General features: G+C 45.5%; 2 protein-coding genes across 13 annotated transcripts in view; both read left to right on the plus strand.

The window, feature by feature from the left end:
- NF1 (neurofibromin 1) overlaps positions 1-25,079 on the plus strand; it is a 208,931-nt gene extending 183,852 nt beyond the window's left edge. Inside the window, exon 51 of the mRNA XM_075771461.1 lies at positions 25,067-25,079. The gene's annotated coding sequence lies outside the window, so the exon portion shown is untranslated. The remainder of the gene's footprint in view (positions 1-25,066) is intronic.
- Positions 1-25,640, plus strand: part of MSI2 (musashi RNA binding protein 2) — a 250,333-nt gene that overhangs the window by 13,902 nt on the left and 210,791 nt on the right. The gene's annotated exons all lie outside the window — the stretch shown is intronic.

Here is a 25,640-nt window from a genome sequence, read left to right on the forward strand (position 1 = left end):
AGGTTTGCAAAGTGTTGTTCATTTGCTGGTGAAATTCGCCTACTTCTGGTGTTGTATTTGGCAGACCTACAAAGCCTATAGCAGCACTGTGTGCTCAGTGAATTGTGGAAGGGAACAGAAAACATTGAAAAGAAATCTGAAGTTAATGCTGAGATGTGAAATATGATAGGAATTTTCTGAGGACACGGGAGTATCGCCCCAGTGTTTGGTGTGAGGCTGCTACCGACTGTCAGGGTGGATGGTGTCAGGCCGTTGCTCCCCGCCATGTCCTGAGGATCCCTGGGAGGTCTCTCGTGTGAGTCCCGAACGAGCCCCCTGAGCCACCTATGGGAAAAGATGTCAGCTTCTTGCGGCTGGGGCTCCTTCTCCTCAAAAAGTCTCTAGTATAAGGTGTTTGGGTTTTTTTTCGATTGATGCGTTTGTACTATAGTACTACAGCATTTGTACTACAGCTCACCTTCCTCCCCAGTTGCCTTCTGTAGGTCAGCTCTCTCGCTCCAGGCCTGGACGGGGTGGCTCGCTGAATGCGCAGCGTACCTAACGTTTGAACTCTACCGTCTTCAAATAGTCCTTGGTGAAAAAGCCCCTTGTAAAACCTGCTGCAACGGTGTCTGAGGACCGCTGTCAGCTGGGTTTGACCACTGAGGAAGCACAGCGTTGCTGTGGGTGAGAGTTTGGTCTTGTCTCGGTATAGCAGGTGGGAACCCAGTAAGGCTCTGATGGGCCTGATACTGATGCTGCCGTTGAGCCTGGAGAGGCAAGGGTCAGAGGGAAAATGGGCAATGGGATTATCCAGAGCATCTTGGCATGGCAGAGAACACAACCATTTCCTGACACCCAGGTTCAGCACCACAAGGTGAATGGCTGCCTCTGACAGAGGTGCTGGCAGCGTCCCTGATGTGGGGAAGGAAGCGTGTGAAGCGAAGCGGTATCGTACGCTGCCGGCTCTTTATGCAACTTGTCTTTGAGGGGTTAAACTGAGGGTTTTTTGTTTTTAACGGCTTTTGATTAGAAAATTTATAAGGGAGGCCCTGACTGGAGTGCCAGTGCTTTGGCGCACGGCGGAGGTTGTAACTGCTTGAGCCCTGAGGTTCCTGCCGTACGCTGGGGTTTCCGAACAGCAGCGGTGGGGCGAGGCTTCAGCGAGGGGGAAGTGAGATAAGGATGCCAGGCCCCAGCCCGTGAAAGGTAGTTTGTGGTATGAGTTATGGCTAATGCTGGGCACGTGGTGGTCACGAACTAGTGGGGGGGCGAGGGGGCAAGACTGGCAGTGGGTTTAAATGGGCTCAGCGGCGCATTGCAACGTAGGGTCGATACCGGTGCCCTCAAGTAACGAGAGGAGAGGAGGAAGCATGCTAAGCTGCAGGTGTCCTGGAGTCCCTCTGCCTCCAGATAAGCGTTGGCTCCTCTCTTCCCCGCAGAGCTGGGCGCTCAGCCATGCCGGATGCTCCTCCGCCCCCGTGGTCCAGCTCCTGGAAGCTGGCTTTCTCCTTTGTGCTGCAGGACCGTACCCGTTTCTCTCTGTGTGGCCTGTCGTTCCTCCCTGTTGGAGCTTGGAGGGGTGGCTGTGGTGGTTCCTCCATCTTACGCAGAGGAGTGTGTCCTGACGTGCTTCCACTGCAAAGCGCAGCACCGGAGACAGACTGCGCCGTAATTGCGGGCGCCTGTTCCCCCTCTGCCTGACGAGCAGGGATTTCCTGCCCTAGCCAGCCTGCGATCCTGGGGGTGGGTGGATGGATGGATAGCAGTGAAAAGCACCTGGAGAGTCTCCTGCCACAATACCTATGTGCTTTATAAATTCCTGACTCACCTAGTCCCATGAATTGTGATCAAAGCAGCAGGTTGTGCATGTGATGTGCCCGGCAATTTATGTATGAAGAGGGAGTTGTGATCATCTTATGTGATTTTTATTCCCCCCCTCCCCTCTTTTTTTTTATCTGGTCACATCCTCTATGTCATTAATCTTCCAGATCAAATAAAATGGTAGTTGAAAGTCCTCCATAGTTCTGATTCCCCCAAAGTTTTGTGAGCATGGCTTTGATTTTGTTGTAGTTATTAGAAATCAGTTTAGATTTCTGGACCTCTGTTTTGTAGGGATCTCCAGTGGATCTTTCAGTAGGGGCAGTTCTCTCTCAATCACGTATGTGTATGCAATAGGAAAAGAACAAAATACAGAATAGAAAAAAATTAAAGCAATTTAGTTACTAGTCCGAAGGCTTTTAGTGCTAAAGAGCCATGAAGAAACTTTATTGGAACTATAATTGCAAACATAAGCAGTGATTATCTGTCTTCATGCTTTTATAGTCCCCATCACTGTCATCTGAACACATGAAGCTGATGGGAGTGTGTGCAGAACGTTATTCAGCTGATGCTGTGTAATCCTGATCTCTTGTAATATCTGGAAAGTAAAATAAAGTGTCAATTCATTTGAAAATGACAAGGAAAGAAAAAGGTGGGAGAGGACAAGTATCCTTGCAGAAAACATAACCTTATTTCATTCAGCTTGGAGCTGAAGGAATGCAGTCGACAGGGTAAGCATCTTATGGATGTGGTGAAAAGAAATTTTGCTGTTTCTTAATGTTCTTAGAGGTCTTCAGCAGGTGCAGCCCTTCATCTTTGGAGGGTGCCTCCCTTTGTTTCCTTGAAATGTCCTGGATTTCCTGCAGCTGAGAAAAGGACAACAGCACCTGTTTGTCTTGTCTTGTGTTCCCAAGAACTGGAGATCGTTGGATCAAGGCAGACAAATGGATGCTGCCAGGCGCTTCTTGAGGTGGAACAGAGATCAGAGAGCAAGTCCTGAATTGCTTGGCCTCATTATTGGTGCTGGTTATGCAGGTGAAAATGTGCTCTGGGTAGTAAAGAGGCAGAGGGAGGAAGAGGTAGGTAATTTGGTGGTTGTATGCAAGGTTCTTTTCCTGCTGCTTGGCGGGCCTAAAGATTGGAAGTTCTCAGTATTAACTACCTAGTACTTTATGATGAACTCGCTGGGTGCTTCTGAGGACTGTGTATGTGATATGATGCTGCTCTGCAGAAGGGGAGCTTGCGCTGCAGGTACAATCGAGTGACTAAATCTGACGTGGCATTCCTGAACCGTAACCTGGTGCCCATTTGATAAAGAGGCTTTTATGTCTCTGCTGCCCTAAGAAACATTGAGTGAGAGACCTTCTGCTGCTTGGCAGGCAGAGTGGCAGAAGGAGCTGTACATGCAGAGCTCTGGCATTTTGCTTTGAGGTTAGTAGTCCCAGGATAAGCACAGGCTCAGATGGTTTGAGTTGACTTGATCCAGGCCAGCGTTACTAGGGTTGGCTTGCTGTCTGTTCTGCCCCTGCTCTCTTGCTGTTGGTGCTTTTCAGGCAGGTGTGTGCGTTGCCTGAATTCAATTTCTAGGTCTCCTTATATTCATTGCGGTCACCTGCTCAGGGTGATGGAAGTCGGTGGAAGAAAGGACATGAGAGCCACAAGTCCTGTGATCTCCTGATGAACAGTATGTGAATAATCCAGGGCTAAGTTTGGGTCTTATGGAGGTAATTGTATTGATTAGGGGAGGCACTTGTTGGACAGGAAACTGGTTCCATTATTTTCCTTTTCTTCTGAAATTGAGAGGCAAAAAGACAGCTATTTTGAAGGAGGAAAATAGTTGCAGAGGAATCCAGAACTTTGAGATCTGTTTTTATTTGCTCTAGCACTGAATTAGGACTGGGTAAGAAACACCACTGACCATGTATGTTTTTGGTGGACTTTTCTGAATTTCTCAGTGATGGTTGTCTTTGCTTTCATTGAAGTTAGCGGGAGTTAACTGCTAACTTCTGTTAGAGCAGGTCAAAGCAAAGCTCCTAAATTGCCTAATACATTCAAGGCCATTTTAAAAACAAAACTGGAAAACTGTTAGTAAAGTGCCTAGATACACAAAGAAGTAGGCAATGCAGTTTTTGGAGATGTGTGCCTGCCTGTCCTCTATTTGAAATCAGAATGACATAGTGATGTTTTGAAAGTTTCTGGTCTTCGTCTTAGTGAGCTGCCAATGGAAAAACTGGGTCTTGGAAAAGTTTTATTCAAAATGTAGCTGAAAGTCTGTGGGGCGTACGATCCTGGAGACATAAGCATCCTACTTTCACAAAAGATTTACGTGCTGAAATGTCTTAAACTAGTTTAAATCTGACCCTTGTTCTTATCATATGGAGATGATGTAAGTGATTGTCATTGCCCTTGTTTTATGGATGTGGAAAACAGAAGTGCTGCTCAGTATTCTGCAATACCCCAAACAGTGGGAATTGCTGGTGCCTTGGGAGAGGGTGATGCCAAACCCGATGCGGTGCCACGTGTTTCTAGGTGCTGGTGAAGAGAGGAGACGTGGGGTTTGAGAAGCTGATGTCCCGGGGGTGTCGCGGTCAGTGCCGTGTGAGTAACTCTGCATTTTCTTCAGTCCCCACAAGGTGACAAAGCTATGCGCGAAGATTGTCTTAGAGTTGCATCATTGGAGACAGATGTGAGTCAGTCATGAAAACCCTCTGCAAAAGGCTTCTGTAGCTAATACTGGCTTATTAGGAACAGTTGTTGAGGATAGGCCTGGTTTCACTGGGCGTTTGAAGCATTTTAATAACAATGATAGTAGTGCTCAAAGTCTGAGGGGGGCACAAGCAGACGTGGGGGTAAGCTATAATAAAATGTTTAAGATGAAGGGGTGAGTGCCCAGAACAGACTGAATGCAGCACACCTATCCGACATCTGACTGATGCTTCAAAACCTGTACTCAGCTACTGTGGTATGGGGGCAAGAAGGGGAAGGAACGAATATAGAACTGCTCCCTGCTGGGGTTTGATTCATTTCTGGGGGAGGTTCTCTGTGTTTGTGAATGCGTAGCAGCACAAAGCAGTGCTGAATCCCAGGGCTCTATCTGAGAAGGTGTGGTGGCGAACTTGGGTGCTGAGGAGTTTTGCTGTCTGCGTGGTACGGGGAGGGAGCTGGAGCCAGCAAGTCAGCACTGCGTGCTTGTTTCTGAGCAGCGCTTAACCTCTGTGTCCGCTTCCATCGCTGTGAAATGCTACTTTTACAGCCACCGCTGCTGCTGTGGCTTTGAGCACCCTGCACGCACTCAGCGGCCCTCTGCCCGTGAAACAGTGCTGCCCTTCTGCACGCAGAGGACTTGCCTGTACGGCACATCTGTGGAGGAGGAAAAATTGCAGCCTGGGCTTCTGGGTCCTGAGCTGAATACCCTGCAGACCGTGCCGTCCTCCCTCGCTGCTGCAGGCTCCTCTGCCAGGCGTGCTGGAAGCTTTAATTCATATGCTTTGGGATCCTCTGGCAGGCAGCGCTGTAGAAATGAGGAGTATCATTGTGTTTTATTGTGGCTTCTAAGAACGCAGTGTGTTTGTGCTTCGGGGAGCCCCAGGGGCTTTGTTTTTCACCAGGCCTGAGCTATTCTTCAGTAGAGCCTTCCCGGAGCGTGATCTAGTTCTGCCCATTAGGAGTGAGAGACGGGCCTGACTGATTTCTGCTCCCTGCTGCATAATAAATCTGATACTAAAATTAGTGCTGGTCTCCCTAGGCCATAATTCTTGCTGAGATTATAGAGAATTGTGTGTGCAGAGAGCAATTGTGGTTGTGTCTATGTGTGCGTGTTTGGTTTTTTTTTTTGTAATAACCTTGAGTGTCCAATTTCCAGGTTTTTTACTTAACCCCCCCCCAATCTTTTTCCCCTTTTCCTCTCTTTCGGGAAGTGCTTAGCCTTTCTGTGTATTTTGGCTATTTAAGCCTCTGTCACTGCAGGCAGATGAGTTCCTTGGGAGCTCTTCTGAAGGTTTTGTAATTGAGTCTTTTACCACGGCGACAGGATATTATTAACCTTCAGTAAAGCAATTTATTTCATACTCCTTTGTGGGGATAAGCCTTTTTTCCCCCAGGAAAATATGTATGTGGAAAGGGTTTTACATACAGGGGTAGCTAGACTTGCAGCAGTGATTATGATTTAAAAAAAAAAAAAACCACCATGAAAAATAGGCAGCTCTGTGTCAGTTTAAAAGAAACCTTTGGTCCTAAATGATTCCCACCCCTGCCCCAGCCTTTTATTTTAAAGAACATACTTTGTGCCTATCAGTGACTTTGAAAGGAGGTTGTATTTCATTTTAGAACTCTAGATATTTAGCCCCTGTGAGCACTAAAACATTTTGTTTTCATCTTTGAGACAGCCTTAAAAATGAACTGAGAGCCGGAGGGAGGAGTTCCTTGCGGGGTCTCCCTCTTGGCTTGGCCTTTGCCCTGAAATCAAATGCAGACTAGTCCAGGAGTCGTTAAAGATTGGATAGCTCCTAGAATAGCAATTTCCAGCGAACAGGCGGGAATGCTGGATAAGTGGCCAGCCTGGCTCAATAACTTGTATTTTCTATTGAGCGCGGTGACAAAGGCACTGGTCTGGGATTCAGGGGCTCTGGGCTGGCCTGTTACAGGCTGTTGTGTCACTTCATCTCCCCACGCCTAAATTTTTATTTTAAAAAGAGGATGAGAATATTTCTTTCCCCATGTCTAGTTAGACTTTGCTTTTTACTTCTGTAGACTGTTAAACTTTAAAAAAATAATTAGCGACATGTTTGCCTTGGTTTGTGTCTTACTTGGAAACTTTGCACTGTCACAGAGCCTGCTTTCTAAGCAGCTCACCATACCTTGCAGTATGAATATGTTCTTTCAGCAATTATATGAGATAGAGGTGGCATTATTGCCACATTATACAAGAGAGCTTGGATGAGAGTTACAGTGCTTTGTCCAGAGCTTTATGTTTGTTAACGCACTTGGGTCTCTTGGCGCCGTTTGTAGGCTTTAATTGCAGAGTCATCCGTTTTTCTACACTGTGCCTCTTTAGCACGCTAAACTGCTTCTGTCTTGCTATTCAAACGGGCATCCTAGAGAAAGTACTGTGGTCTGTGAGGCTTTTGGTGACCTTTGTCAGGGCTGTGCTCCAGAGCCGTAGTCTCCCAAGCCGATCTTCCTGCCTTCTACCACTTTCTGATTTTCCGGATGCGTGCGGCTATTTTTATCCAAACTCTCTAGCGCCTCTTCAGTGGTTCCATCCCTTGTACAGTAGATGGGCTCGTTCCGCGGGCTGTGTCAGAAAGCCTCTAGACCTGGGGAGCACTCGCCTGCTTTGGCTCGCAGTGCAGGCTCCTGGTGGCAGGGGCTGCGGGGCTGCTCTGCAAAGAGAGCACCGCCTGCTTGGTGCCCTGGGCTTCTAGCAGTGGTGTTGGGTGCCAGCGGGGAGGAAGGGCTGCTGGCCCGTTGCAGTGCCTGTGCCAGCCCTGCCGGCTCCGGGGGTGCTACGGTGGGAGGGCACCGAGTTCTGCTGGTGCCGGCGTCCCCAGCTCCCGTGGGCTGAGGGTGCGTGCCGTGGGACAGGGTGCAGAGTGGGACATCTCAGAAAGGGTGGGCCCAAGCCTAGGGATGGGGGGCATACATACCGCTTTCAGTAGGGTGTCCTGCTGGGAGAACATACTGATGATAAACGTGTTTTGTAGGGACAAACTGAAAGCACTTTGTGCACGTTGTCCTTCAGCGGTGGTGCGCGCAGGTTTGTGGAACGGACTTGCCCCTTCCTTTGAGGTTATGAGTGTCTGTGTTTTGTTGGTAGCAGTGAACTGAGCTTTTTAAAAAGAGATAAATGCCACGACCTTGCTTTTATGCTGCAGTCTTCAAACGCCATCAGTTCAATGTGCTGCTGTGTCTTCTGACTCGCCAAGTGCAGTGCAATGGTGTCGCTGCTTCAGGGGAACCAAGGGGCTCCTCCAGACTCTGCCCTCTCGTTGATGCCTCTCGTGCCTGGCCCTGGGCTCAGCCCCCTTGGGAAAGGGCACGATCCTGCACGGTCTTTCAGCCTCTGCTAAAATTTCAGAGATGTGTTATGTGAAACAGAATGTTTTTTGTTATCAAAAGACTTCCTGGCCCCTCCACGTGCTAGTTTTGTAAAACTTTGCAGCTGGTAGATTTATTCTTGTGTCTTCAACCAGAGAATCTTTCTATTTTAAAAATGCTTAAAGTACTCCCCCCCCCGCTTTTTACTATAACTGTTGTTGTAAATGAGCCCCACAATCTGCAAAAAAAATTTTTTTCTTTAAAGCTTCCCCACCAGAGATTTAATTAAAATATTGTGAAAGGCAGTCATTGAAAATGAGAAACCTTTTGAGTGGAAGGCACCCTGATTTCCCTCCGCGGAGCTTTTTGTCACCATAGAGATGAAAAGAGAAGCTCAAAATTGCACTTTCCCCTTGTGTGTTGCTACCGAGGGGACGTGGCTGCAGGTAGCAGCTGTGCTAAAATCAGCGGGACTGGGGAGGCACGGCTGGGGCTGCAGGCTTTAACTCTTTGCAGGGCGCGAGCGCTGGATTGGGATTTCCTCCCCCGGTGGAAGCATTTCTTTTTAGTTTATTATTCTGTTTTAATTTCCTGTACTTCAGGGCTGGAATTTATCTGGGCTTGCGAAGGGAAAGAACGAAGGCGCCCGTCCTTTTGTCTCCATAAAAGCATAACTAAGCAACTTTCTGCGCAGCGTGGCCTGTTGGGTCCGCACCGGAGCTGTTGGGAGCGGGCTGTAAATCGCTGCATTGTTCTTGAGGTGTTTATGCAGAAAGCTGGTTAAGTAACGGGGTGGAAATCTGACTCGGCCTCTTTAATTTTATCATGTTAGTGTGTAAATCGGAATGTCGCTTGCTGCTCTGCAGCAGGGTTCAAGCCTGCCTGATTCTTACTTAAAATATCTAAGTGTTGGGGCTTTTTTTGTTTGTGTTTTATTTTAAAATAAATGAGTTAAGGTTTTTTTCCTTTTCTTCCAATAACCCCTCTGGAAGCATAGGGATTAGTAAACCAAAAGTACATGCTGTGAGTGATAAAACTGCTCTGATACAGTTTCAAAGACAGTCACACAAACTGAAGATTATTGGAGGGTACATGACACTGGGCAGTGTTATGCTTTTAATCATTTTAAAACAATTTTTTTCTCACTAATTTTATTAAAAGAGAGTGAAGAGCAGGCTCAAGTGGATTCTTGGCACAAATAGACAAATGAAAGTAAAATGTATATCCTAGCTGTCTGTAGTTGTATATTTTACACCATACCTGTCTTTGTGCCTGATCTCAAATGGACATAATGGTTTAATTTTAAGCTGTTTGAGCGAGACCTGTTGTGTTTAAACTTCCAGATAGAAAATGAACATAGCCTACGTAATGGCATTATTAATAGGGAGTATTACTAAATCGTAATTTGCAAATTAATGGTTTAACTCTGAGATGAAATATACAGCTGTGTTCTTGTGTAATGTTACAAGACAAAATTAGATCAAGTATTTAAAAACAGAAGGGCCTCATCCAAAACCAGCGGGTGTCTTCCCAGGGACTTCACTAAGCTTTGTGTTCAGCCTTTCCCACCCCGCAGCGCGGGTGCAGACCTGTAACGCCAGCAAAGTTACTTCAATGTGCATGTGCCCTTGGGAGTGGGCAGTTAACATCTGGCTACCCGACATACCGATGGATTTGGAGCAAAATAATAGAACTACTTGTTTCCATGGTGGTAGTGACTAGGGCCACCTGTCTGATGGTTAGGTTCAGCTTGTACGTGGCAGGCTGATCTAAGTGATGCTGTTGTGCGTACGTATTTGAGTCCCTGCAAATTATAGATAAATTTTTAAATGAGACAGTCTCTGGGAGCTGGGCTCGTCTCTGATGCAATTTGCCCTTGTGCTTTCCTTGGCTGTTGCTAATAAGAAGTGCTGGCCTAAATCAGTGTCTTGGAGAATCATCGATTCGCTAATTGCAGATAATCAAGTCCCTGCTCACGCTGAGACCACTTTTGTTTTCTGCCATTCCGCCAGGATTCGGGCAGTGTCTTCCAGCCTTTGACGTAACCAATAAAGTGGGTTTTGAGCTCTCATGTTGTTAGTTCTCAGAGGTGATGAAATTATTGGTATTCAGGCTTGATAAACAAGGAGCTATTATACCACTGACCTTTCCCGCCAAAACGAGACGCGAAGGTCAGGGCTTGCCGGTTGATTTGGGGGGGAAGGGGGTGCTTGGAGAGCTGTGGTGGCACAGACTTTCCCAGCGCTTGCCTCAAGTTAGTGCAGTCCTAAGCAGTTGAAATTATTCTGAACGCACGCAATAGTTGTTGTCTTTTTATTTTTTTTAATAGCTGTGCTTCTTTTCCCTTCTTGGTTCAGTTAGGGAGGCTGTTTGTGTGCCGTAGGTCTTGCAGTTTATGTTTTAAATGAAGTAGGGGCTGATGAAAATGTCTGCGTCCTGCAGTTAGCTCAGTCAGGAGAGGAGGCTGCTGCTTGTGGTGACTTCTTGAGTGTCCAGTCCCCTCGGCATGGCAGGCTGTGTGTGGATGCTCTGTGCTCTCGGCATGTCCGCTGCAGTAAGCCACCCAGCACGCATCAGGCCTTTTTCCATTCCTTGGCTGGTTTGAGGGTGTGGAAAGAGGGGCAAGAAGTGATAATGGCTGGCAGGCTTTTCTAATGACTTTACGTAGAACAGCAGTTGATCCCAGACCACAAAAAAACTGGAGGAAATAAGAGCCTTTCTGAGGAAGACCCCATTAGCTCGTGGACATGCCTTCTTTTTGTAGGTGGTGGTCTTCTGGGTCAAGGAGAGCAGGGCAGATCCTCTTAAATTCTCCTTTGCAGGTAGAGGAGCTGAGCATATTGCCTTGGCTGAGGCATTTTGCAAAAATAATGAGGGTTTTCCATTTTGTCCATCTGGATGGGAGCTGACGCTGCGTGCAGGGCAGCGCATGCCTCGGGTGGAGAAACAGGTTTCCTTTTTCCAGTGCTTGCTGCAGGGATTTACAAGCAGGATACAGTGTTTAAATGGCAGAGCAGAACCAACTTCAGCCCTGCACGTGTGCTCCTTGGTTGCTAGCCGCATAAAACGCGTGTTAGCAGATCTTGCAGCGGGGAAGGGAATAATGCGGCGTGTGTTCGTGATGCACAAAGAGGACGACAGTTGCGGGAGCGCGGAGGGACGCTGAGCGAGTGGTCCCCAGCCCGGGTCCCTGCTGGAGCCAGTTGTCAGCCACGCTGCCGCTTTAAAGCCAAACCCGAGGAACAGATGATCACTGGACAGCTTAGGTTACATAATCTCTTTTGGGTTTAATGTCAGGCCTCCCTGAGCCCCGTCCAGCGCCAGTTTCCAATCTGGCTCGTAATACTCCTGAATGTCCTTTTAATTTTTCGCTTTATTAATAGTTCTCTTACTGTAGTGTGCTCTCTCCCTGGCTTTGTGTGGTATGCGTGCCTTGGAGTTCATTCCTCTGCTCTCCGAGGTCTCTACCGCCTGTGCTTCCTGCTCCTCCACCAGCCCGGAGCTTTTCACATGTGTTTTCTTTGTTAGTTCCAGAGACGTTTTTGAAAAAATGTTGTGGGGAGGGAAGTAGGAGGGCTGACCAGGGCCGGAGCTTGCACGATGAGCTGGCTGTTTCCATTCATGAAGGAGGCTCGTGAGGCTGCGTGGGAGAACGGAGCCTGGTGAGCGCAGGCCAGCGCAGGGGTGGCAAAGTGATGAAGCTGATGGTGAAGGTGAGAGAGGGAGAGACCACAGCTGGCCAGCTCTGGCTCCACCTGGATGGAGTCCTGCTCTTTGCAATCACAAATCTATCAGCTGCACTAACTTGTTTTTGAAATGTAGCTTGCTCATTTCTAAAAGGGCTGTTTTGTTTCTGTATTGGGTTTTTGATTTTTGTAAATAAAGTTCAGGCTCTTCACTGTTGTTCTCTGATCACGTGGATGTAGTAAAGACCAGCAGTTCTGTGGAGACAGAGCAGCAGTGGCTTTGGGTGCTGAAGGGTTGTGTGATTCAGGATGCCAGTGCTTTTTCCCTCATCCTTAACTCTGTAAGTAGGTGCCTTTGCGGTTATTCTCCACTCCTGCTAGGATTGTCACTTACTTCTTGTACGTGTCCCGAGGCTGGCATTTATCTGAAAGAATAACATCATTAAAAAAATATATGCATACATATATACATACATTTGCAGAGAGGAGGAGGAACTGAGATGTTATTTCAGATTCAAGTCCAGGAATCAAATAGAAACCGCAAAATATGGGTGTTTAGAGTGGACTTGTGATTCAGCAGCAACCTCAAACACTCAAAATACTTTTGCATTCACAGAGACAGTTTCTCTTACATTAGCTGTTGCATAACATTCTCGTGTCAGTTAAAGCAGTTGAAAAATATTGCAGAGAAAGTATTTAATGCATTGTGAACACCCATGCGTTGTAGCAGCTGTTTAAAAATAATAATAATAAAAACACGAAGAGCAGAGAGCAGTGCACAGAGACTGCTTTCTGCAAACATGTTGCTAGTGTGCTTAACCAAGGTAGAGGATTCTGAGCTCTTGGTGTCTTTTAATCTCCTGGGTCCTCGCTTTATTTTTGCTGCTTTAAAGGATGGCTTAGCTAGGAGGGAGGCAGGAGCTAGGTGAGGGGGAAGAAAAGGTAGAGAGGTGTGCAGGACAGATATGTTTAGTTTCTTTTGCAAATGTAAGCAAGTATTGCCCTTGCCGCCTTGTACACCAGCAGCTAGTACTTCCTAAACTGATTGTGAGTAAATTATGAAGCAAAACTGATAATGCCAGCATGATCTTGGCTGTGAGCCAAATTGTGCAAAATCCAGTAGTGTGTCTGTATGTCTAAAAAACCCAAAATAAATCACAAAGTTCTGGTAATGCAGTCAGCTGCTGCTATTTGCTAAAGTGGTGGATGGTAGTCTATGATCCCTAGGTGAGTAAGTCTCTAAATTGTGTTCAGGGATGGTATATGGCATAGCTGGAGTACTACAGTGTTATTTCGCTGTATAACATGAAGGAGCAAGAATCCAGGACTGTTGTTTTATTTTGTTTATTTAATTTTTTTTATTTATGGGCTTAACATTTTGAGCTGTGTCATTTTGCTAGTAGATATGTGCAAATAGAAGTCAAGACCAAGATGTGTGGGGAACATTAATTTTATTTTATATATAAATATATGTATGAACACACACATATAATGGATGCCAGAATCTCTTACATATTCGTGTTTGTTCAAGTGTACAAGAAATGTGATTGACATCACTGAAAAAGGGAGAGGGGAAAGCAAAATGAGTTATAGCTTTTGGTTCCTAAACTGCTATTTCTTACTGTATCCTGGAAGAGCCTTCGTACTAATGATGCTGAGCAATAAATAACACAGGGAAGATTAATAGCTGCCTATGGTAGCAAATTATAGTTGATTTATTGCACATAATATATACAGGTGCAGCTAATTTAATTAAACACAAGACCTTTTTAATGCTGTAAAGACATCCCTCTCTCTAAAAGCGAAACAGCACTGTGGCACTGTAATAAGGCTTTAAGTGAAATAAGCAGCATTACAAGCAGAGCTCTAGTTGGTCTGATCAGCCTCTCATGTCTTTGGGGGAGGGAGTATTTTTCCATAACCGTTAATGCCACTTTAAGTCAACTTATGCCGTAACAAAGTCCAATTTAATACACTGATGCAAGTTATCCTATGTCTGCTTCATCGTGCAGCCACAGCTTCCATAAACCAGCATGTGTAGCTTGTTATTTTCTTGGCTAACTTTGCGATGCTGTGCAGGGGACGGCTTGACTTGCAGGGGAGGAGGGTTGGAGCTCTGATGGTGTGGGATCTCACCCTGGGGATGTGAACAAATAACAAACAAGAAGTCATAGTTCCCTGGAGCCTCTCCACTTGCTCGTGGGTTGTCTTCTATTCATCCGTCATCCAAGACTGAAAAAGGGGACTCTGTGCTAAAAGAAACACTCTTGTAGTGTAGGTCTGTACATAGGTGCACACAGGCAATGCTCTGGGATAGCTTGCCTGCATGTTTGCTACTTCTGTTTTTTTTAAAATTTTTTAAAATCCCCTTCTGCTTCTTCTTCAAATTAAAAAAGTAAAAAAGTTGAAGCGGGTATCTCTGTGTGCGTGTATGCATAAAAATACAACTTTAGCCTGGCTTTTAAGCTGTTCCCTCTGCTCCCCGCTGCTATGATTTTCACACGAGCAGGAGATGGTGAGCTTGCCCTGCAATGCAACCTTGCTCAGCTCATCATGATGGTTGAATACTTTTCCCTGCATATAATGGAAAAGACGCTGTATGATACTTTGCCACCATTACTTGATTATTTGTAAAAACGTAAAAGGCTCAAGTAGCTGATTGATTAATTTTTCTCTAAGTTTTTCTTCCCTCTGTTGCCTTCACTTGGAATATGTAATCAGCGAAGGCAAATGTATTAGGAATAGATGGGTATGCATATAAATGCTTAATTTTTTCTAATTCAGGCATTCATGTGGGCACATGTATCCTGATGCATGCTGTGCTAAACAAACCTCTTCCAGCGCTTGCTGGAGACAGATGAGTAAGTTTAGTGTGTTTTTCTTCTTCAATACTATAGTTTCTCTGTTCTGAAGAAGTTGCTGTTTAGCTCCTCGGGGAGTGTGAGGAGTGTCCATGGGCATGACTGGAGGGGGGTGCGTGCAAAGCTTGGTATCTCCTAGCACAAATCAAATATCTACTTGACCTTTTTATCCCTCACCACTGGGAAGAAGTCCAGCAACTCTTTGTCGTAAATCTTTCCAGTCCATTTGCTTTGGTCCAGCACTTCAGTTAGTCACAGTTAGGGCTTCCGGTTTTAGGTTTAAACAGATATTTGTTGTCGGAAGCTGGTGGGGGGAAGTGTGGAGAGATGCAGGGTCACCAGCGCGTGAGCTGAGGTTGAGAGGGAAACGGGATGTGGTTCCAGGTAACCCCGAGTCCCTGCAGCCGCCTGGCAGAGCGGAGGACAGTGGCAGTGCTGGCTGGAGGTGGGGAGCGAGTTACGTCTGGCTGTGCTGCCGCAGCCGAGCAGTGGAAGAGCGCCCAGTAGCGTGAATGAAGGTGTAGGAGGAAGAAAAGCCCCAGATACACCTGCTCTGCACATTCGCAAAATGTGCTGTTTTAAAGAAATTTTCCAAAATGAATAGAATTCCTAAACAAAAGGAAACAAAAACTATCTCCTATGGATTTTCCAGGATGTGTCACAGAAAATTCCCCTAGTCTTGTATCTCTGATGGTATTTGCATAGTGTTTGCATGGGGGGAGATGGGTAAATGCAAACAGATTTTTATTTTAAATGGCTGGAAATGACGTATTTTCACATGGTTGTCAAAACTTTAGTGTCAGCCGATGACAAGTACCGACAGCCTGGCTATATGAAAGCAGCCGCTTTGTTGGTAATGTGATGGTTCCATCATAAAGCAAGCTCCTTATTTATTTTTCCTTTTTTTTTTTTTTTTAAATTCTTTTTCTGTGTAGTTCTGTTTTTCTCTGTGCTTTCTGGATGAAGATCTCCATGCCTCAGTTTCTTATCTGTTTAATGGATAGAGTAACAATCTCAATTCTCAAGGATTCTGTTGTGAAGTGCTTTTGAGAAATCTGGGCTGAAATGTCACATTTGATAAAGCTGCTCGAAAGCTTCCATAAGAACTACTTTTAATCCAAATTATGTTTGACGATAAAATATTGCAAAATGTATTGCTTCCCTCTGTCTTTTGCTCTTCTCTGTGCTCACTTTTTGTGTTAGAATGTGGAAGGGAGCTGAGAACTTGGATCTAAAACTGGAGCACTTTTTGACTTTTTGGAACCTGTACAGTTACTTTTATGGTTTGGGCAGGGTGGGGAGAATTGTCTGAAAATTTCCCTGGGAGTGAAAATACTAACTTTATGTTTTAATTTCCCATGGAAAAATTAACGCTGTGTTCTAACTAGGTCCAGTACTTGCCCTTCTGTGCTGTACTAATTTTTCTTGTACTTGTAGTTCTGATTATGTTCCCTCAGCTGGTACTTCAGGAACGTGTTTGTCTTTGAGCATGTCTGGTGACTCAGATACACGTCTCCTTAGCATCTGGTGAGCGTAATTGTCATTATTAATCTGCCCCATGCCAATCTGTCTTCAGAGTAGCGGTGGGAAGAAGGGAAGGTGTTGCATGTACATCTCTGTGCCTCTTCTACAGAGAGATGCGACTTTGTAGAAAAGGTTAGCGAGCAGCCTGGGCTTGGCTGGCGTTCTTTCACTTCCCATCACTGTCTCCAGTGCTTGATGGACGTTGTTTATTTGATGGTTTTAAATTGTGTTTAGGGCATGACTGTATGCAGAATAATTGAAATAAGAGTCTGAAGGGAAGCAGCTCCATGTGGATGAAATATTGTAAGAGTTGTTTTTAATGTACGCTGCTACTTGCTGGTCTGGACTGCAATGGGAAAATTTTGGTGTGGGCAGTTGCACATGCACACTGTCTCTTCAGAAACTGCGGTGAGGTTTACTGAATCCCACTGGGGTTTCCTAAAAGCTGCTTAGTTTTTGTATAAGCCTGTCAGTCTCTCTTACAAAGCCACTGCATGCTGGTAAACGCACATATCAATGAGTGGCTCTGCTCGGTTCCAAGCCTGCTTTCCTGGCTCTAAGGGAGGAGTTAACCGCTCGGGCGGCTGGAACCAGGGTCCTGCCTGCGTTCGGACATGGATAGCCAATGCGACCATGTTCTAATTATGTAATGCTTCTATTTTCAATGGTGTGGGTGAGCGTGGTGTACGTTAATATCTGCTTTAGAGTTCAGAGTTAGAGATTCATTGGAACCAGATACAACTTGGCATTATCTCCAGAGCTTTGTGCGTTTTCATTTTTAAACACAGTTGAATGAAATCTCCCACAATAAAGTCTATTCTTCCCTCTCTGGTTCATGTAAGGGTTCTGCTTTCCCCTGCTCTGACCACAGGGTGGGCAATATATTAGTTTTAAAATTACCTTTTACCCTAAGCCCAGAGTCTCTCTTACAATGCCTGTTCTTATGGGAAGGCTTTAAACACTTTTTCTGCTCTCTTTAGTACTGTAACTCTCACTTCCCAGTTCACATAATCACAGGCTTTTTCTTCATTCTTTTTGTTCATCAAACTTGACTGCCTGCTTAATGCCTCCCCCCCCCCGACCCAGTGATTTTTGTCATTGCTTCCATAACAGCAATTTGTTGCCTTTGGCTTCATAATAAATCGGGGAATTTAATAGTGCATGAGTGAGAGCATATACTTTAAAATAAGTTGAACTAGAAATAGATATTTTTTTTACTACTATAAAAAATACCTTTTTTGTCAGCCCTTTTGTTTTGAGCAAAGGGCACATTCTGCTTTAACAATTTTATCATATGTGTGTTATTGTAATTTACATAAATGAATTTTAAATACAGTTATAAGCTGTGGGAAGATATTATTGTCTCTGCACAATGAATGTGGAGATTTATGCTGTGCATACATCTTGTGTTAGATTAACATTTGTTCCCTTGTCTCTGTTGGATAGTGTCGTGATGGAGTCTTGAAATCTTTACATAGGTACTTCTCAAGCTTATTTAAAACAGCATTTGAATTATTCTTCTTTCAGTCCATTCATTTCATGTAAATATGCCTTTTGGATATTTGACTCAATTCTGATGATGTTGACAGAAATAACAAAACTTCCGTTAGAAGCGAGCTGCTGTTAACACCCTCCCACCCCCCAAATACAAAACCGTTCCCAGTTTTGCCGAGGTTTGTGTGTGCAGAAGTCCAGTGGCTGAGCAGTTCCAGTGAAGTCGGTCCAACCGTGTGCTTAAACTTCTGTTGCTCGGGTGGATTGGCACCTTCGTCACAGAAATTTTCTGCTGTGTTTTGTCTTTTGTCCAAAGCCATCAGCGACAGGAGTTGGTTCGACTCCTGCCAGGGTTATTACGGCCCTCAGCTGTACTGCTTGTGACCTGCGATGGAGGAGGGTTTCCGGGAAGGTGCTAGGTGTGCACAGCCCGCTTCGGCATGAAACCTCACGTGCAATACAGCGTGCTCTCCCTGTCCCAGGGGGAGGTGATGGCAGAGTTTGAAACTGAATTATAGCAGTTTGGAATGAGGATCTGCTCTCTTCCCGCCCTTTCCAATTTTTGCTTTTCCCCCAAAGGGAGAACAACCTGCAAAATGGTTGTTTGCAAATGCTGCAAATTGTTTTTTGAGATGATGTGACGATGAAGTTAAGGTAGTGAAGCATACCGTGAAAGGGAGGACTTCTTTTTGCTGAAGAACTGGGTTTGGACAGGATGGCCACGTGCACCAAAATGAGTAAGAGAACCTTTCCAAACACGTCTGGAGAGGAAAGCTAACGAACTGTAGCAAGGCTGCTTGCTGACTTGCCAAATACAAGCCTCTGGTAAATGCTCTTGTGGGGGCAGTTAGCATGCGTGTTGTGGGGGAGGAGAATAACAATTTGACTTGGGGCTGGTGATTATTCTGTTGCAGTGGTTGAATTTCTTTCAACTGTAGTGGTGGTTTTTGTTCTGGGGACAATTACGAGCTCTTTTAGGTGTCTCTATTTCCACAGCTTAAAAATGGCCATTTGGGGCAGATCCACCTGAATAACGTGGCTTGCTTTCAAGGCTACCTATTGAGTCCTGACTATCAAGAACCAGGTTTTAATGCTTCCCTGTCAAGTAAGGGCCTGTTGCCGAGACGTTAGGAACTGGGCTGTGAACATGTGTGCAGACATGCAGAGAGGCGTGCGGGGAAGGTGCGCGCACATTTTCTGGGCACACTATAGAGGGATAGATTATTATTCTTAATTTATTGTCTGCACAAGCTTCCATCTGGGTTATTTAAAGCAGACTTTCTTGGACAGCTGTTCAATTAATCTTAGTTTGTGTCAGAGCGTTGTCTAGAGAAGGGGTGGCTTTTTGGCTGCGAGCAGCACAGGCGCGTGAACTCGGGCAGTGTTGTTTCACGAGCGTGGTGGTGGCCCGGCGGCTGTCCTGGCGGTGGATAGACCCGGGGTGCTGGCTCCACAGCTGCACGTGCCTGCGGCGAGCAGAGGTGTGGGGGCTCTGGCTGCGCTCGTGTGCTGCTGGAGCCTGTCCTGCGCTGCCCGTTCTGCCTCCCTGCAGTTGAGGGTATGGAAGGAGAAGCAGCTCTTCCAAAGCTGCTGTGGCTCGTCAGCTGGGGGAGGGATCCCGAGTCCCGGTCGAACCTTCTCATCCTCTAGCCCACGATGTGGGTGTACTTTGCTGCCAAGACTAGTGGCAGTGGCGTTTTTTAACGTTGCAGCTCTTGGTTTCCTGCCAGTTGGAATCTTTTCCCACTGTGACTGAGACCAATATACTTACCATAAATGTTTCCTCTTAAAATAAAAATTAAAACAAGGAAAGCAAAAAGGCACGGGGTTGTGCTGGAGGGCTCCGTGGAGCCGGCTGGCAGCTGGCTCCATGCCGGTCACCTCCCCGGAGCCTTTCCGCTGGGAGCACAGCACCCACGGTGTCCTGGGTGGGTTTGGGCGACCTCCCTGAGGCTGGCCACGCTCCCGGGGTGGTCACCGGTGGGGGTGGGCTGGGGAGCAGGAGAAGAGGGCTGTACCACCCTGCCGCCGGGGCCAGCCAGCTCCTACTCATAGATCATGCCGAGCTCCGTGGGCACCGCGTCGCTCGCTCGCGCCAGCGCTGCTGTCACGGCTGGTGACGTAGGGAGGGCTGGCTGCCGAAGGGGGTGGGGGCCGCTGCTTTGTGCGTGCTTTGAGGTTTTGTTTTTTTTGGAGAGCGTGTGGTAGGGACATGCAGGGAACAGTGCCCTGTTCTTTACAACCTGAATTTTCATTGCAAGCTCCGGAGGGAAGTGCTGCCAGTTCCGCTTAGTGAGGGAGCAGTGTTATGCAGGGCCATGATTTTAATTTTTTCAGCTGACTTGGAGGGATAGAGGACGAGAGAGGGGCAAGACTATAGTTGAAAAAGGGAGAAAACTATATAAATAATCCACATACTTTGTTCTTGCTGTTTTTCTGTTTAAAAAGGAGCTTTCTTGTTAGAGGGCTCAGTAATGATTGATTACCCACAAAGTAAAATTTTTTGTAGGGAATCTTGGAAATACAAAAGGTTTGGTCTCATGGGATGGTGTGTTTTGGGTTTTTGGTTTTGTTTTAATCTTTACCGGACTGAACCAATTCTGCTTCTAAAAGTGTATATGAATGTTTCAATGAGGTTTAGGGGTTTTTGTGGGTGGTTTGGTTTTTTTTTTGTTTTTTTTTTGGTATTATCCAGTTGCTACAGTGAGAGTTTTGCATGCTTTAAGCTTGCACTCTTGCTCTGTCTTTCCACTCCTGCTCTCAGTGTTGCCTTTCATGTCTGAGGAATGCTGTAGTCTTACTTTCTTGGTTTTGGACTGTTACTAGCTTTCGTGGGAAAGCCATGAATACCACTTATTGTTCGGTAAATAGAGATGCTGCGTGGTTTTCCCTAGCAACATGCTCGCCTGGAGGTGGTTTCAGACCTCTCTGAGGAGTCACCTGGAGGATTTGGTAAATGACTCTCTGGGGAGATGTCCTGCTAGGCAGATGTGCTCAGGTGGTTCTGGCGTCCCGGTAGCCTGTCCGCAGTCACCTCAGTCAGGGAGATCATTAACTGGGGTGTATCAACTTCGGGTGGCTGTTGCAATTTCGGAGGTTGGTGCTCCACCATGCAGGGTGTCTGCTGCAACTTTTTTACCTAGATAAGCCGTTTGCTGGTTGAGGGCTATGAAGGAAGGCAGCTTTGACAAGAAGTTGCTAGGCCAGAGTTGCAGCCATTTACGTATGACAGTGTTGATTAAGCTGCTGAAGGATAAGTGCCGAGGAACACGGGGATGTTGGTACACTGATGGTCCCTGCCTCGCCCTCCTGTAGTCATTACAAAAGCACAAGGAAAAAAAAATGTTTGGAGTCAGAAGCTTTATCTTAAGAGACAAGGATTGTGCCTGCCTTGCTGCAGAGGTACAGCGTAGCTTGGAAAGTCAGAGTTGTGATTGTTGCTGGGGTGGAAGCTGTGAAGACTAGAATAATCGGAGAGAGGGATTAAAAGATGTAATGTTAATTGCTAAAAGCCCAAGATGGGTAGCTGAAGCCAAAACATAGTATTCCACAGCAGAAAACAGGGAGAGTTTCTTGCAGAAATGGATCAACGGGCATTGCATAGGTGCGTAATATGAAACTTTAGTTGCCTTTTTTGAAGCAATTAATTTTTAGTCAGAGCTGAAGGCAAAAAATAAGGGGTAGATGATTCAGATGTCTTACTATGCTAATTAAGCATGCGATAGCCTTCTTCCCATCGTCTCCGCAGAGAACTGCAGGAATGGCGTGCTTCCCCAACACCTGATCTTTCAGTTCTCTTTTTTTTTCTTCTCTTCTTCCATGTTCCTTTTCATGTTTTCATTGGGTCAGAAGACATTGATATCCTTTGTGTGCAGGAAGCAGCGTAAAATTGGTGATGGAAACGAACGCCTAGTGCACTGGTTAGTAGGGTGGGAACCTGGCAGGAAGTTTTACCTCATTTACTTGTACTGCAGTAGTGGCAGGGAGCTGCTCTTACGGACTCAGCACTAAGCGAGGAACACACATAAAACTGAAAGGTGGTCTGCTTTTCCAAAGACCTTTTCTTTTATTGACAGGATGGGGATAAATTGGGCATCTAGAGTTTGACCTTACTTTTCTGGCTGCTTGATAGCTGAGAGAATGGCTGAGCCCTGAAGTCGATGCAGAAATTTTGTTTTGCAGACTATTTTGTCTTTGGTGTCTTTGAAAGTTCCAGCTGGTGTTTCTGGCCGGCCTCACCCATCCCTTGGGAGAAAACATGAGGTCATTCAGACTCCATTTGCAAGGGCACTGAGCACGGTACAAGTCAGTGGTTATTTTAAGCTTCCCCTGACCGAAGCGGGATTTTAGACAATAAAAAATACTTGTGTTCTGCTGCCCATTACGTCCAGTTGTCCAGATTCAAGATTTTATATCATCTGTTAGCATGCAAGAGGGAAAAACTGGACACAGGAGTATATTCGTGCAATTCTGTATTTTTGGTAGGTATTTTTAAATCCCTGGGAAAACCTGGCTGTGACAGCCGTGTGAGGTAATACAGTGCAGTGATGTGCTTTGGGATGTGCTGAAACTTTCTGATGGTGAAAGAAACACGTGCCACGCTCTCCCTCTCAGGCCGAATAGCTGCTGTAGTTTATTGTGTGTCTTAATAGTCGTGTCTTTTCACTTTTGAGTGTTCCTTTCCTGTGTACAGCACCTCAAATTCCGGGGATTTCAGACTACTTTGCAAAGACGACTCGACTGTCAGAGATGAGCTCGAGCAATAAAAAGCAGCCGGGGTCAGTGGTCAGCCTGCCGTACTGGGTATCTAACCTGTGCTCAGCTCCTTCCTATGCATGAGTTAGGGCTTGTCGTGTCCTCTCGGTGCCTCCGGTTCTTTCCTGTCTCTGTTTATCTTGTCTGCTCTCGTCGTGAGCTTTCTGGAGCAGGGAGTCTTGCTCTGTCTACGTGCAGTGCCTTAATGGGGTAGGGCCCTGATCTCCTCTGGACCTCTGTGGGTGCTGGCATAACATGGGGAGAATAACAGTGATGATGACAGTGTCCTCAAATGCCTTTTGACATGCATGCAACTCAAATTCCCCTTACACCAAAGCAAAATATTGTAGGCAATTTAATCCATAATGCAGGAAAATGGCAGGGAGTTTAAAAAATATTGCAATGAAGAGCCACTGGTTCCAGCTGTGTGGAAATGTTGGGACTGAGAGAGGTTGTATGTAGTTTGATTCACATCTTTTTTTGTTTATTTGGTTTTTGTTTGTTTTTGTTTGGGTTTGGGGTTTTGTTTAGGTCACCTGCTGATGTCATTTCAGGTCTTGTTGATCCAGGAGCAGAAGTTAAGGGTAGAGAAGGGAATGTTTGCAATTAGCTACTTACATGATAAACATATATATCATAGTGACTGATCTGTCTATCATAATACCATTTCCATCACTTTGATATATTTGGGTGTTATTGAGGGGAGAGGAAGCTTGCTTTCCCTGAAAAATTAATCTGAAGTGCCTGTTAATGTTGTTTTCTGTCCTTCCAGTCTCCTCCCTGGCAGAGTTTAAAGTTTGTGGGGGAAAGTAGCTTTAATGCCATCACTGTCATTCCTTTGCATCTTGAAACATTGCTTGCAGATACCATCCTACAGATAAAAACTTGTTTCTTGAGCCAGCAGGACTGCTGTTGGAAAACACGATTGTGTTCCCTTTTCCAGGCGCTGGGAATTCCTCTTTCCCTGTGGGTGAGGTCCAAGGACCCGTTGGGTACCCTGCGCGGTGGTGATTGTGGAGACGGGGCCCGTTCCGCTTGCGTTTGTGTAGTGCTCTTGACGTGGCTAAGTATTTCATGTAAGTGTCATGTCTTGGGAAGAGTAGGGGCAAGTGCTTCCAGAGTCACTAAAGACTGCAGGCAGATTTTTTTTTTAAGTGGCTGTAACTTTGGAAACTCAACCTGTGAAACTTCAAACGTGTCCTGATATTTAGAAAGTTCAGAGAGACTGTCCCATAGCAGTCTGAGGCCAAAGAGAGAATTTTGGGTTTGGTGCATAGAAAAAAAAGAAAAAAGGGGGGGGAAGGGAATTAAGTCCCAGACATGGCAGCTTAGCTCAGCAGTGCTGGATGCTGGAGGGTGAGCTCTCGGGAGAAGGAAGGTCCGCATTGATGCTGAGATTTGCCATTTTGTATGTTTGATGTTAATCAAATCACTTCTCTTCTGCTTGCTGTTTTTCATGGCTTTTTCCTTGTTTAAGAATGGATGCTTGAACTAAATGTTTACTGAAATCCTGGTTTGCTGGGAGATCTGAGTATTTGCCAAAACATAAACATCAGTGACCTTGGGATTTGGAGCCCTCATTCAAGGAGCCAGGAAGGACAAGGTCTCTGCTGAGATGTTGACTGTGACTGTGCAGTGAGCAAGCACTGTCCGAGCTCTTTGCAGCACAAGCTCTAGGATCCAGCCGAACTTTTTAAGGATGTTCCTTGATGCACGAGCTGTGTAGTCCAAAGGAGAAGTTTGCTTCCTGGATCAGGAGGGGAGTATTGTTAAACACCTTGCAGCATGAAGGCCATCTCTTACTAATGAAATTTGAAGGGAAGCTCTTATTGAAAGGGCTTCTTGAGCTCTCTTGAGCTTCTTTTAATGAAATGTGCAGAGCAACTTTAGCACTTTCTTTAGATAGGATAGCTAGTGAAAATACAAGAGCTTGGTGGCAGGACCAGTGAGAACCGATTTTAAGGCCTTAGTGCAGAGAGTCTCCTTGCTCTTGTTCCTTTCCATCTTCAGCCGTTTAAATAGCGTGTGATTGTGCTGCTCTTGCTCCAACTTCCTTTGCACAGCACCAGAGTCTCAGCACTGGAGATTGTGCACTGCCACAGTATGGCTTACTGCATATATTTGTTAACGAAGTGGAGAGCCAAGGCTAACCAGCATGAAATGGAAGAGATTGAAGCAAATCTTCCTACCTACTCCATAAAACTAATATTTTCTTCTCTGTCATGAAAACTTGGATGATGTTGCTCTTTTGTTGACTTTTATAAATTCTATCTCAGTAAGCAACGGTCTCCTCTTCCATAGATAAGCCTTTGATATTGGTTTTGCTTTGGAGCAAAGCACCTCCATTGCCGTGGGAGGGATGCTGGCATGAAGAACTGATCGATGCTGGTTTTTTTTTTTAAACATTTCTAGTTTCAAAGATTAAATATTATACTAGACTTCATGATTTGAGGTCATTTTAACCTCCTACCTTTGGGCTAAGACAGCTCATCTGCCTGTCATTTTTTAGGCTTTGTTACATATGTATTTGAAGCCATATGTAGAATAGTAAAACCGTGTAGCTTTCTTATGGTAGCAGTTAAAAAAGGGAGGGAGCAATGTAAGTGCCACGGGCTGTTTGACAGCTAATACTCCCCCAGCTTCTGATTGGAATTTGAAGTAGGTTTACACCATTTGCCTTCTGTCTTATTTTACTGCATTAGTGGTTAACCTCAGCAGGACACTCCCATATTATTATTATTTTCTTTCAGGAAAATTGCCCAAAGAAAATTAAGTTCAAGTTGTATCAGGCAGCATTTTTTTTTTTAAGCCCATAAGGGAATTCTTTCTGAATGGGGCACTTATGTCTCTCTTCTTCCTCACAAGACTTGTTTGAGAGAGAAGTAAATCGGGAGATCTGTCTCTTCCCACAGCCAACCATGGCTGGGAAATGTGATGGTGAAAGAGGCTGATATGTGCCCTCCTTTTCCTTTTGCACATCTTCTGCTGACATTAGCCAGAGGATATAAGTGAAGAATATTAATTCTGGTGCTACTGAAGTCCGAGGTTAAGATGTAAGCTACCAGCTGCAGAGTTCCCTGGCACTTAAAATTCAGGCCTTCTTTCATTTTCTTTTTCAATAAAATAATCTGCCTACCTGAAATTCCTCCTCATCATTTTTTTGCTTTCTTTATTTCTGGTGGTTTGGTTTATTGTTAAAGCAGTGGTTGTGTTTTGCTTTGGAGATGATTGTATAGTTCTGATCATGCTGCAGCCGATAAGTTTATTCACTTTGGAAAGCAACTGAGATCCTTTAGGATTAAAAGTCTATGTGAATGAACAGGATTTTCTGGTTTTGTGCGTGTGTGTATACTTCGTGTGTGTAAGGCTGTGTGTATTTTTGTACCTTTTTTGTACCTTTTTTTTCCACAAATGCATTACATGATGGTTTTAAGGTGCATTGAGGTTAGCGTTGGGAGCCTGATGCTGGTATGTATGCCCTCTT

Source organism: Balearica regulorum, chromosome 19, assembly GCF_011004875.1.
Source record: "Balearica regulorum gibbericeps isolate bBalReg1 chromosome 19, bBalReg1.pri, whole genome shotgun sequence".
Taxonomy (NCBI): Eukaryota; Metazoa; Chordata; class Aves; order Gruiformes; family Gruidae; genus Balearica; species Balearica regulorum.